Genomic DNA, 12,105 nt, shown 5'->3' on the forward strand with positions numbered 1-12,105 from the left:
AAAATGACATAGGGCGCAGTGCAAAATAATTGCCTGGCTGCAATGCAATCTGAATTTTGCATCTGAAATCATTTGCACTGCGCATATACTTACATCTACCCCTAAGAGTGCAGTGCGTTATATTAAAATTTGCAAAATAAATTAATCAACTGTATCCAGGTTCTTTGATATGCTGAGGCTATCACCACTCGCTGCTGCTCTCTTTTACGTGCTAGTTTTTTTTGTTTGTTTTTTATTAGTCACTTAGTAAACACTTTTCTCCAAAACAACTTACAGAGACTAGGGAGTGAACTATGCATCAACAACTGCTCCTGCAGTCACTTACAATAGGACTTCAGACAGTACACAAGGAGGTTAAGTGACTCGCTCAGGGTCACACACACACACAGTGTCAGTGACTGAGCCAGGATTTGAACAAGGAACCTCCTGGTATCAGGCTCTTTTCTTTAACCACTGGACCACCAAGCCTCCAGTTTAGTTGATAGTTATAATTGTTTTTTTTTATCAAATACTTTTGATACAGTATAGGCTGGAGTACATGTTTTTTTAATTGTTTTAATTCATTTTATTGTAACTTTTGTTTTTATTGACTTGTAAGGAGTTTTGAGATACTGCAGTATGAAGGGCGCAATATCAATAAATAAACTTAAACTTACTTTGGAAACTCAAAGAATATCACATTTTTTTTCTAAAAGTGTGTTATATCAACAATCAAGGAGGTATAGTTCAAATAAAATGTTTTCTTTCTATTATAATTTTTTTTTTCATAACGTATGACAAATATATTTCAGTGGTTTTAAGTTTATTTTTTCCAAATTGCAGCAAACGCAATTGCTTTCACATGTCTGCCAAAAACAGCATCCCAAACTTCACATCACTGCGAGCTCCACCAGCCTGTCAAGCAAATTCATGATGGTCTGACCAGCTCCCTCCCACAATCTCATTCCCCCAAGGTGTTGTGGGTAACTCGCTGTAATTAGAAGTACTATGGTTTTCGAAAGGCACAATTTGTCATTGCTTTTTTTACAGTATTTGAGGAAGGCATATATTGAAGTTTGTTTCTGCAGCTACAACTTGATCAGGATGGCGATGAAGTCCTACAACTTTAAACTGAAGGTTTTAGAACTCGCAGATCAGATCAGTGTTTAACTAGGTGAGGCCACATACTACTGTAGCATGGAGAAGGAAATAATAAATGTGATTCAACACCGTCGGTTTATTTTCCCTTTCTTTTCTTACAGCAGTTTCTAAGAGTTGCAGGGCTGAACTCTTTAATATAAGATGCGTTTATTTCTCTTCAACCAGCAAGACAACTAAACACTCAGAGTCTCCTGGTCCAGGCAGGGCTTCGGTGAGGAAGATGAGTTGATCCTGTGGCTATCCCCTAAACAGCAACGCTACAGCGAGAGCTACACTAGCATCTGCTTGACACTCCAAAACACCACACCTCCCACTCTCTGAACTTCAGCTCCTGTGTTACAACTAAAATGTATTACTTTTCTTGCTAATTCCTAAACACATATATATCAACAAAGCACTCACTAGGCATCTCCAGCCCCGCCCCACCCTTTCATTCGCTATCGCTTTCACATATGCTAAGAAATAAATAATAATAATAATAGTCGTACATACCGATCAATCATCTCCTGATCACTCGTTTTATCACCAAACTCCGCAATAATCCAATCCAAGTCATTATTTTATTACTATAACATCTCAAAAAAGCTCTGCAAATGTCTGTGATAGTTTCTGTGTGCTGATGCAGTATCAGCCAGCTTGTTTCCTTATGACCGCCCATATGGGATGCCATGGGCAGGTATGACTATTCATGAGATACACCTTTTTTTTTTTTTTTTATCGGCTTGTCTCGGCTCCTGTTGCTCCCACTTGGCCATTGAATGGTTTTCTCGGCTTTTTCCAGAGAAAAAACGACTAGAAACCCGTTTTTTGCGTTTTTTTGATGATGTCAGACAGGGTCCGACAATGGACTGGATGGGAATAATTGCAATGTCTGACCAGGTCTGACAATGGACCACAAAGGGTTAAGAGAGGCAGCTAGTATGCTTGGGGCTGCTGAGTAGAAGGAGGCAGAAGTGAGGTGCTCTGCTTCCGAGCAGTCCTGAGAAGTAAGTGCTGTGTTAAGCCTGCGTGGTTTTTGTGTATGGTGGTGTCAGGTAAACGGCTTAGCCGTCCTGCGAATTAGTCAGGGAATAACCTGTTTAGTTAGTGCTCCAAAACGGAGTTAGGTTTTGTTTTGTGTTTGTTTTATTTTTGTGTTTATTAAAAATATAGTGCGTCAGCTCGAGAAAATCGATGGGTCGTATTTTTAAAGGGGCACGAACCAGTGAGTGGTGCGAGTCTTCCACATATGGTGTCAGCAAGTGTGGGCGCCCCTACGACCCAAAAAATGGATTTATTGCAAATGATCGAGCAGATCAATAGGAATGCCGCTGCTCAGAAGGAGCAGCTGGAGAGATAGGAGAAAGAGATGGGGTTGGCACTGCTGAAGAGACAGGAGCGGGAGCCAACCGAACTGGAGCTGTTGCTCCAGGAGTGGGAGCAGGCTAGGGTAGCTCCACAGTCTCCCGAGCCAGAGGGGGAGGAGCTGCTGCCGCCAGAGCCAGAAGAGAAGCCGCTGCTTCCGGAGCCCAGAGAGGAGGAGCCGCCGCTTCCGGAACCCAGAGGGGAGGAGCCACCGCTGCTGGAGCCCAGAGGGGAGGAGCCGCCGCTTCCGGAGCCCAGAGGGGAGGAGCCGCTGCTTCCGGAGCCCAGAGGGGAGGAGCCGCCGCTTCCGGAGCCCAGAGGGGAGGAGCCGCTGCTTCTGGAGCCCAGAGGGGAGGAGGCGAAGAGCCCGCTTTGCTTTGCTATTAATCAGTTTTTGTTAATTGTTTTATTGTTTAATTTAACTGTTTGATTGTTTAATTATTCCCTGCACCTGGGCGGTAATTGGGAATTGGGACCAGGTGCAGGGTATTTAAGAGAGGCAGCTAGTATGCTCGGGGCTACTGAGTAGGAGGAGGCAGAAGTGAGGTGCTCTGCTTCAGAGCAGTCCTGAGAAGTAAGTGCTGTGTTAAGCCTGCGTGTTTTTTGTGTATGGTGGTGTCAGGTAAACGGCTTAGCCGTCCTGCGAGTTAGTCAGGGAATAACCTGTTTAGTTAGTGCTCCAAAACGGAGTTAGGTTTTGTTTTGTGTTTGTTTTATTTTTGTGTTTATTAAAAATATAGCACGTCAGCGCAAGAAAATCCATTTCTTTGTTAATTTTGGCATTATTCTTAATTTTTGCATGGAATCCAAAACTGTAAAAATAAAATAAAATCACCTATTCACTGTTAAAACTGTTTTATAAGGTAAATTGATGCAATTCTCCCATTAAAGTTTTGCTGGTAAAAAAAGAAATATTTATACTATTCTTACACAAAGTATATAGTTCAAATTTTACAATGGGTCAAAGCTTTTAATATTACCACTATATGAATGACACTTGAGGGGGACATTACTTAAGGGGAAAAAAACAGGACTTGAAAGTGCGCTGTTGTTTTCAAATATTAGTTGCTACAAAATTTGATGAAACATTCTCTAAAGCTTTCCTTAACCTGGGTTACCTGCACTTTCCCAATACTAGAGAAACATTTCCCATTACCCAGGTAATCTGCAATTCCCGATTACATAGGTAACCTGTACTTTCCCATAACCAGGTTATAACCTGTGCTTTCCCATGCCTAGGTTATTGGAAATCTTGAAATTAAGGTACATTTGGCTTTTTAAAGATCCTAATTAGAGTCAAATTACTGTGCATACTGCTGAGATCTGATGGCAATCACTTTCCATTTAAGGTAGCCTTTCTATTCATTTTGGAGGTGCCTGTGATATGAAGTAAAATGCCATTGCCAAAATAACTATCACCTGTTAACACTCCCATTAGCTACATACTGAAGGTATCAGATGTTCAGTTTTTAAAGAAACACGTATTATGGCAAACATGTATTTTCATTTTAAAACAGACGTTACACTACTGTAGGTTAAAGGAAGTTCTCTGTTTGCTTGCCTTGCCTACCAGGATGTTTGTTGCTGCATTACTTCCTTTCATCTCAGCAGTGTCTACTGGGTCAAAACATGCTGGCTTAAAGAATGTCAGTCAGTTGACAGTCTAACAATCTAACAGCATGTGGTTTCTTTAACTTAGTACCAGATATGATGTTTTAAAATGAAAATACATGTTTGCTAAAATATGTGTTTCTTTCAAAACTGCACATTTGAGACCTACACAATGAATTTTACCTAACATTAGTAACAGTAAGAACAGTTTTTGACTTCACATTAATAAGTAAATAGACACAGAAATTAGACATGCATAAACCACTAATGCACGGCATAAAGTAACTAGCCAACATGCTGCATCTAGACGGATTGCCAGAAGGGGCAAAGGCTAGGTTTACAACAACTTTTAGCAAGCCAAAACTGCACAATCACTTCCCATAGCGCAATGTGTTGTCACACACTATTCATGATAAAAAGTGATATGACTAGAAGGGGGATTCCAGTCCAAATTTGGTATAGCATACCACTCCCTTTTTTTTAGGTGAAAGAAAAATGTAATAATATTGCTTAACTAGTAACAAACAGGGCACATATTTAAAGCCTTCAGCTAATCTTACAAGTTGTTTGTTACTTTACAATTTACTTAAACAAAAAAAGTGCCAGTTTTATCAAGGTTTCACAAAAACGTAATTTGCACAGTTTTTTGTGAGAGTAAATTATGCAAATGTATGGAATGTAAAAAAAAAAAAATAGTAAAAACTAGCCCAGTGTCCAAGATTGAATTATAAATAATGTGTAAAGGGGAAAAGACCTAGAATTTTAGGATTTAGACAATTTAAAAAAATGTTCAGTGTTTTATTTAACATCATGTAATCAAAGAAAATACAAAATGATACAGGAAAAGTCTACCGGAAGCCTTAATAGCAGTACAGTATTTCATGTTAGATTTTAAAATGTCACATTTTTCAATTTCTGTCAGTTTTTTGTTAAGTTTATGGGAAATTACAAAGTGGTATGTAATTAAATATGTTAACGTAAAATCAGTCAGCAGGTTGCAAAATGTGTTAATTATATAGGGTGATGCAAAACTTTTGGCCATAGCTGCACAATTGAAATAGTGTTACTGTTATTTTGAACAACAATAGGTGGGCTGCAGGAAATTATAAGTAAATAATAATTCCACCAAGGACATTAATAACCATGTTTATATAATAATAATAATAATAATAATAATAATAATAATAATAATAATAATAATAATAATAATAATAATAATAAATAATAATAATACATCATTCATATGGAAGCAATCTATAATAATAACATCTAATCAAAATTGCTATAAAGAGACTAAAAACTACATAGGCAGTCCTGGCTGTATCAGCTATCCATTTGGTCAGCCTCTGTTTAGACAGAACTTGACCATGGAACTTCACACCATAGCAGACAAATTGTTAGGACTGCCTCCAACTTTTTGTCCTGTCAACATAACGCTTCTGCCCAGCACAGGACAGTGTGTATGGAGCTGCCGCTCTCCGTCAGACTGGAAAGAAGGTGGATGGAAAGCCTCCAATTCCACAGACTGGTTAACATAAAATGCCAAGATAGTTTTCAGCAAAAAAGCAGGATTGGTACGGAGTGTAACCTTTGTCCTGGCTTCTGCAATAATTAAGCAGGCTTTCACACTTGAGAATGCCTGCATCTCACTCACCTGCTTTGCGGAGGTGAATTCAAGGGCTCAAATGGAGGCTTCATGAGTGCTTCAAACACCACGTTAAGCCACCAGTGAGGAACAATATCCTTCATAGGCGGTCGAAGCCGCCAAGCTCCTTTCAAAAATTGCCCCGCCAGGCAGTGAGCTGAAATAGCTGCTAGATATACCTTTAATGAAGAGAGAGATTTCCCTCATCAAACAGGTCCTGCAAAAAATGCTGTATAACTGCCATTGCACAGGTTGTGGGGTCGAATCCCCAAGGCAGACACCGCGTCTGAAAGACACCCTGTACTGGGAACGTCTGGACACTGCTCTGGCATTTTGCTCATCCAGTTGTTGTGGTGGGACCTCAGCAAATGTGACTGGTAGGCTACCAGAATGCTATAAAAGTTGCCCAGCCGTGCGCACGAACGCACTGGCTGAATAGGCATATTTAACGATCACCTCCCAGAACCAACACTGTTTGATGGGTAAGATAGCGTCCTTGGACAGGTGCACTTAATTTATTCGCCTCTACAAACGCAGCAATAGAAGCCTCCACGGCCAGCATCTCTGCATCGTGCACCCTATATAGCGTGACCGGGAAACGACAGGAGCTGTAGCCGGGTGACCCCAGGTACGACTGGATCTCAAAGTGAAAATCCGGGTGCCCTGGGCGGGGGGGGGGGGGTAGCACGGGTGAGGTGGCAGGCTTGTCATCAAAGATTGAATGCTTTGCCTCACCTTCTGCAGACCAAGGTACCTGCAAGACTACAGTGGCCCTCTTGATCAATGGCAGAAGCTCTGCTGACAGGGAGAGCTTAACCGCAGGGGACGTGCTGTCTGACTTCACGTCCTCAGATGGGAACGCCAGCTCCTTTGCCGTGCTTGTCCTCCACAGACAGACTGGTCTTGCATGTCTCACAGGGCAGCAGTGTGGCGTAGTGGTTAGGGCTCTGGACTCTTGACTGGAGGGTTGTGGGTTCAATCCCTGGTAGGGGACACTGCTGCTGTACCCTTGAGCAAGGTACTTTACCTAAATTGCTCCAGTAAAAACCCAACTGTATAAATGGGTAATTGTATGTAAAAATAATGTGATATCTTGTAAAAATAATGTGATATCTCGTAACAATTGTAAGTTGCCCTGGATAAGGGCGTCTGCTAAGAAATAAATAATAATAATAATAATTATGCAAATAGCAAACAATGTACAGTAAGAATGTACAGTTGCTGCCTCTGCTGCTAAAAGATAGCATCGGGGCTGTTCAAGATCCAAAAAGACCTGCTTTGGTACCAGAATGGGCCAGTAGCGGGTCGGTACTGGGACGGTATGGGATCAGTTTGATACCGGTTTGATGCCTGTAGCACCGGGTTGGTACGGTACAGTATGGTATGGTACGGGGTCCGAACCGGGACAGTACGGGTCGGTTCAGTACCAGCTCGGAGCCTGTAGCACTGGTATGGTACAGTACCGGGTCGGAACCGGGACGGTACGGTACAGTTTATAATGGCACTGTACCAGTGTGGTAACGTCAGTCACGGTTCAGTACAAAAGGGTGTCAAAGAAGAGGGCATTAAAGTTTTTGGACCACAGTGTTGTTGGTCTTACAAACCTTATTACTCAGTGGAGGACACATCTTGCATCACCACACATAAAGTTATCCTATCAGAAAGTGGTTAATCAGATCCACTTTATGATAAACTAAAAATGTACAGACATCAAGAAATTATAGTAAGTGTACCACTATTCATACCTGAAGGGCACTAAACAACCAATTAAAAACAATAAACAATTTCAAAGAGCTATGTATTGTGTGTTAGATAAACTGATCAGCTAGTAATGATGACTCAATCAGTGTAATTAAGGTATTTTACAAAACGTTTGTCTGCTTGTCTTTGTCTTTTAATAAAGTAGAAAAAAGAATCTACTTCAATGTTACAAAATGGAAAACAAAACTGAAAAGAAAAATATCTCCTGTAAAAAAATCCATCTCCAGTCTAAATTAGCATTTCTTATATATAAAAACGGATTCAGACTGATTCTGAGAAACTATTGATTTTTGTGGCACGAAAATGAACTTGATAACGGTGTATTTGGAAGTGGAATTCACTATTGTTCATAGGTAGAAGCCTTGAGTTATGACTGCATACACTCAATACAACTATTGCAATTGAAATTTAAACACAATCTAAATTTCTAGGAATTTCATGAACATGACAACAGAGACAGAAAGCCGGTTTGGAAACTGCAGACGTTACAGCACCAACGACAGGTGGTGAGTGCTGATATTAAAAGTAAAAAACTTTGCCTTTTTTGCTATTAGTATTTAAAACCTTTCTAACCTTTCTTCCCATTTGCACCGAACTCCAGATGATGACTGCTGCCCCCTGGATGTTCCTGATTTATGGTACTAAATTAAACCACCAAGCTCTTTAGACTAAATAGAAGAGTTACCGCACTAACTCAAGTTAAAATGAGAAACCTCATTAAAGACACATTTTCTGAAATGAAACCATTAATAAAACCAATATCAATATATGTATAACATTTAGCAGAGCTTTCCATTTTTAATAAGGCAGTAAATATAATTAACCACGAAAGCACTGTTTGCCATGTTGTTCACATGATCTATACTATCTTTCTACCGTGGTTTTGCTGTCTGCTTCAACTCGCCCACCACAGCTTCGGCCCTTGTGTCACCTTGGTGCACACTACGTGCTGACCAGGTGTGTGTGACTGCGCGGTTAGGGTAGGCACAATTGCATAGCGCCCCCCCTGGTGCTTCGGTACCACGGCGCATGCATAGCCCTTGGTACTTGGGTATTTCGGTGCACAAGTGCTCAGTGCATACGGCACACGGTGCCCAGCGCTACAGTGTCAGTGCAGTCACAGCGCTGCACGGTACATGGTGCATGTAGTGCCATGGTACTCGGTACGCACGGGGCTCAGTATGCACGGTGCACAGTGTGCACTGTGTTTGGTACCCTCTGCTACAGCGCTAGTAGGTGAGCGCACGGCGTTCGCTTTTTCAATCAGTGTTTGAGCACAGTGCAAGAGGTGTTCAGTGCACAGCCAATGCACAACACCAGGCCCATGTCAGGCAATTCGGGATTCCACCCCTGCACAGCCTGCAATGCGAATATCCTGCAAGAGGATAAACATACCCTCTGCTGAGGAAGAACCCGGATGGCAGAGGGAACGCATGACGTGGCCAGCCCACACACCAGCATCACGAGGTGTTTCCAGGGCCAGCGCCCTAAACAGCTACCCTAAACTCGAGCAGGACTCCTGAAGGCTGGCAGCCTCAGACCCCCTTTTCGGCACAATAGCTGCAGTACTGGCGCGCTTGCACCTCAGACTCCTGTGTGTTTGCCACGGTGCAGAATGGTTAAGCGCTTCAGTTCCGCTTGGGACCTCCTCCCTTTCGAGGTATCACGAATACTTTCGTGACAGACCCTCTCCAGGCCTCGGTACTTCAGAAAGAAGTGGGCACCTTGTTGTGCAAGCGAACCATTCATCTCGTAGACCCCTCCTCCCATGGAGAGGGGTACTACTCGAGGTATTTTCTGATACCCAAAAAAGATGGTGGCTTTATCCCCATCCTAGACCTGAGGCTCCTCAACGGGTTCTTAAAAGAAAGGAGGTTCCAGATGCTGGTGCACCGTCACATTCTCCATTCCGTCTGGCCGGGCGACTGGTTCACCACCATGGACTTATGGGACGTGTACTTTCACGTTCCCATTCGTCCAGAGCACAGGAAGTATCTCCGCTTCTCTTTTCAAGGCTTGCCCCCACCTGGTAGAGTAGCCGCACACTCCACTAGAGGGTTGGCTACATCTTGGGCCTTCTTCATAGGGGCCTTGATGTCAGATATTTGTACTGCGGCTAGCTGGGCTATGCCGCATACCTTCTCCAGGTTCTACTGCCTTAATGTGGTAGACCCTGCTCTGCCTTCATTAGGCACGAGGGTCCTTGAGGGTGTGATTTCACACCGCTAACCCATGGGTTAGGCAGTGCTAGAGCATCCCTCATATGCTGCCTTCTCCCTCGCAACGGCTCTGGTATACATTATCCCATATGTAATGGTATTGGTGGTCGTCTTCGAATTAAAAGGGAACATTAGGTTACTTACCGTAACCCTGGTTCCCTGAAAGATAAGATGACCACCAACCGTTGCATCGGTCGCCCTCACGGGTTTGATGGATAAAGAGAAATGGCTTCCTCAGGATGACAGTTTTATTCCTTCGGTGGGCGGGACCGAGTGCATCATCCCAGGAAGGGGCCTATCGGCAGCTCTGGTATAGAGAGCTCAGCGATACTTACCTAATGGGCAGGCATATCCCATACGTAATGTCATTGGTGGTCGTCTTCTCTTTCAGAGAACCAGGGTTACGGTAAGTAACCTAAAGTTCTGCTCTGTCGAGTAATTCTGAGCTTGACCGCCAGCCATGATTTCTTTGGTATGGATACAATAAATATAACACCTTTATATACTTGGATGACTCGATTTGCATATGTAATTAAATTGACAGCTTTGATACTTGCTCTGTCTTTGTTAATAAAATTATGCAAATAAATAAGTTTTGTATATACTACACAAAACTTTTAGGCTAATTGAAAATGTTTAATCACATAAATCCTTTGAACTATGACGAACTGGAATCAATCTGTTTGTGCGGACACGCACTTGGGGTTTGGAAATAGTCTTGTTCCTCTGCTGTGTACTAAACCTGTGGATCAGCTGATCCCCAACTCCTTTGTTCATTGCAATTGGAACTAATTTAATCCACAGCTGGGGATGATCCCCAGGAAAGTACCGTAACAGCAAGTCCGCAACTTAGTACGCTTGATGCGTACTAACTGAATGTTTTTTGCAATTGAAAACTGAGATGAGCTTTGCCTTTGTACACCACTGCTGCTTTATGTCAAATGTATCAGTTTTACTATATAATGTATTTTAAACAACTTTAAGGCTGTGGTGTAATCTTTTTCTTTTTGTTGTTGGACTGTTGGGATTTAATTTGGATGTTTTTTTTGTTTTCTTTTGTCTTTTCACAGGTAACATAGATGAGTACTGTGTTATCTGCAACGGAACAGATGAGCAATCAGACAGAGGCGTCGTCAACATGGTAAATATACATATGCAGTGTATTACATTGCACTGTTATATAAGTATATTAAACATACAGTACTTTATTTAATGAAATCTTTATTAGATTGTTTTTGTTATCCTCTATTGCTAGCTAATACATGTATTTATCATATTTAAAAAGGAAAGATCAGTAACTGCTTTGTTTCAAGTGCAGTGTGATGTCTGCTACAGATGGGCACGTTGATTGCACAGACCACTCTGCTGAAGAACTAGACAATAGTGGAGTTACATATATGTGTAAAAAATGTACAATAAATAAATAAATAAAAATGTTTTTACATGCGTGTGTCAATGTCTTGACATAATCCAAATGCACGAACGTACAAACTGCTCACAAAAAGTAACACTTACAAAATGTTCTCAGTCTCAAAATATCGTGGTATTTCTAAAGTGATTTAAGTGTAGTTAGATAACTCCAGGTGGCTTCACTTAGTGAAATCACCGTGCACAGTGCAGAGCAGCTAAGTTGCCTATGCTGATAGAGCACCACCTCACGCATTTAAGGTCTGCAGAAGCAGGCAGTAGTGGAAAGGTGAATAGAGAGAGGTGTCCTAGAGAGTATTTGAAACTGAGTTATTGTGAATCTTGTATGATCTGTTTTTGGATGACTTGCTCACTGGGAGAAACTGTAAAGTGTATGGATATGGAACTGTGCAATGAAATGACTATGAATTTGGATTACCGACTGCGTGTGTAAATATTTGTAAATAAAACGTTTGGATTTGGAATTCCCTGTGTGTTGTGTTTGTGATTCGACCCGACAGCGCGGTTAAACAAGGACAGTTTGCTACAATATCTAAATAAAATTCTTCCAAAAGTGTAACTTGTCAAACAGGATAATAGACTTGTCAATTTAGCAATTAGAAATGTTAAGCAACTTCCTCAAGATGTAGACTGCGATGCATCGACCCAGACAAAAAGCCCCTACATCCCATTTCCAACAAATCACCACCATTGGGACTGACTTTTTGTCAGGCTTCATTTCAGTGAAAATACAGGGTAGCCCATTTTGAGCAGTCATTTCTCCCTCTCCAAAGGAGCTATGTCATATTCATTTGAGGTGCCTATCTGTAGGGGAGGCTTTTTTTTCAGAAGTGTCCCCTAAGGTAGCCCATTTAGAGGGGAGGTGCAATTTTTCATAAGTCTTGTTATCTGTGCTTTAAAATGATTACTCCTCCCCTCCAAATATGCTACCTTATATTTTTTCACCTGAGGTAGCCC

The sequence above is a fragment of the Acipenser ruthenus genome, chromosome 3, assembly GCF_902713425.1.
Source record: "Acipenser ruthenus chromosome 3, fAciRut3.2 maternal haplotype, whole genome shotgun sequence".
NCBI classification, from domain to species: Eukaryota; Metazoa; Chordata; class Actinopteri; order Acipenseriformes; family Acipenseridae; genus Acipenser; species Acipenser ruthenus.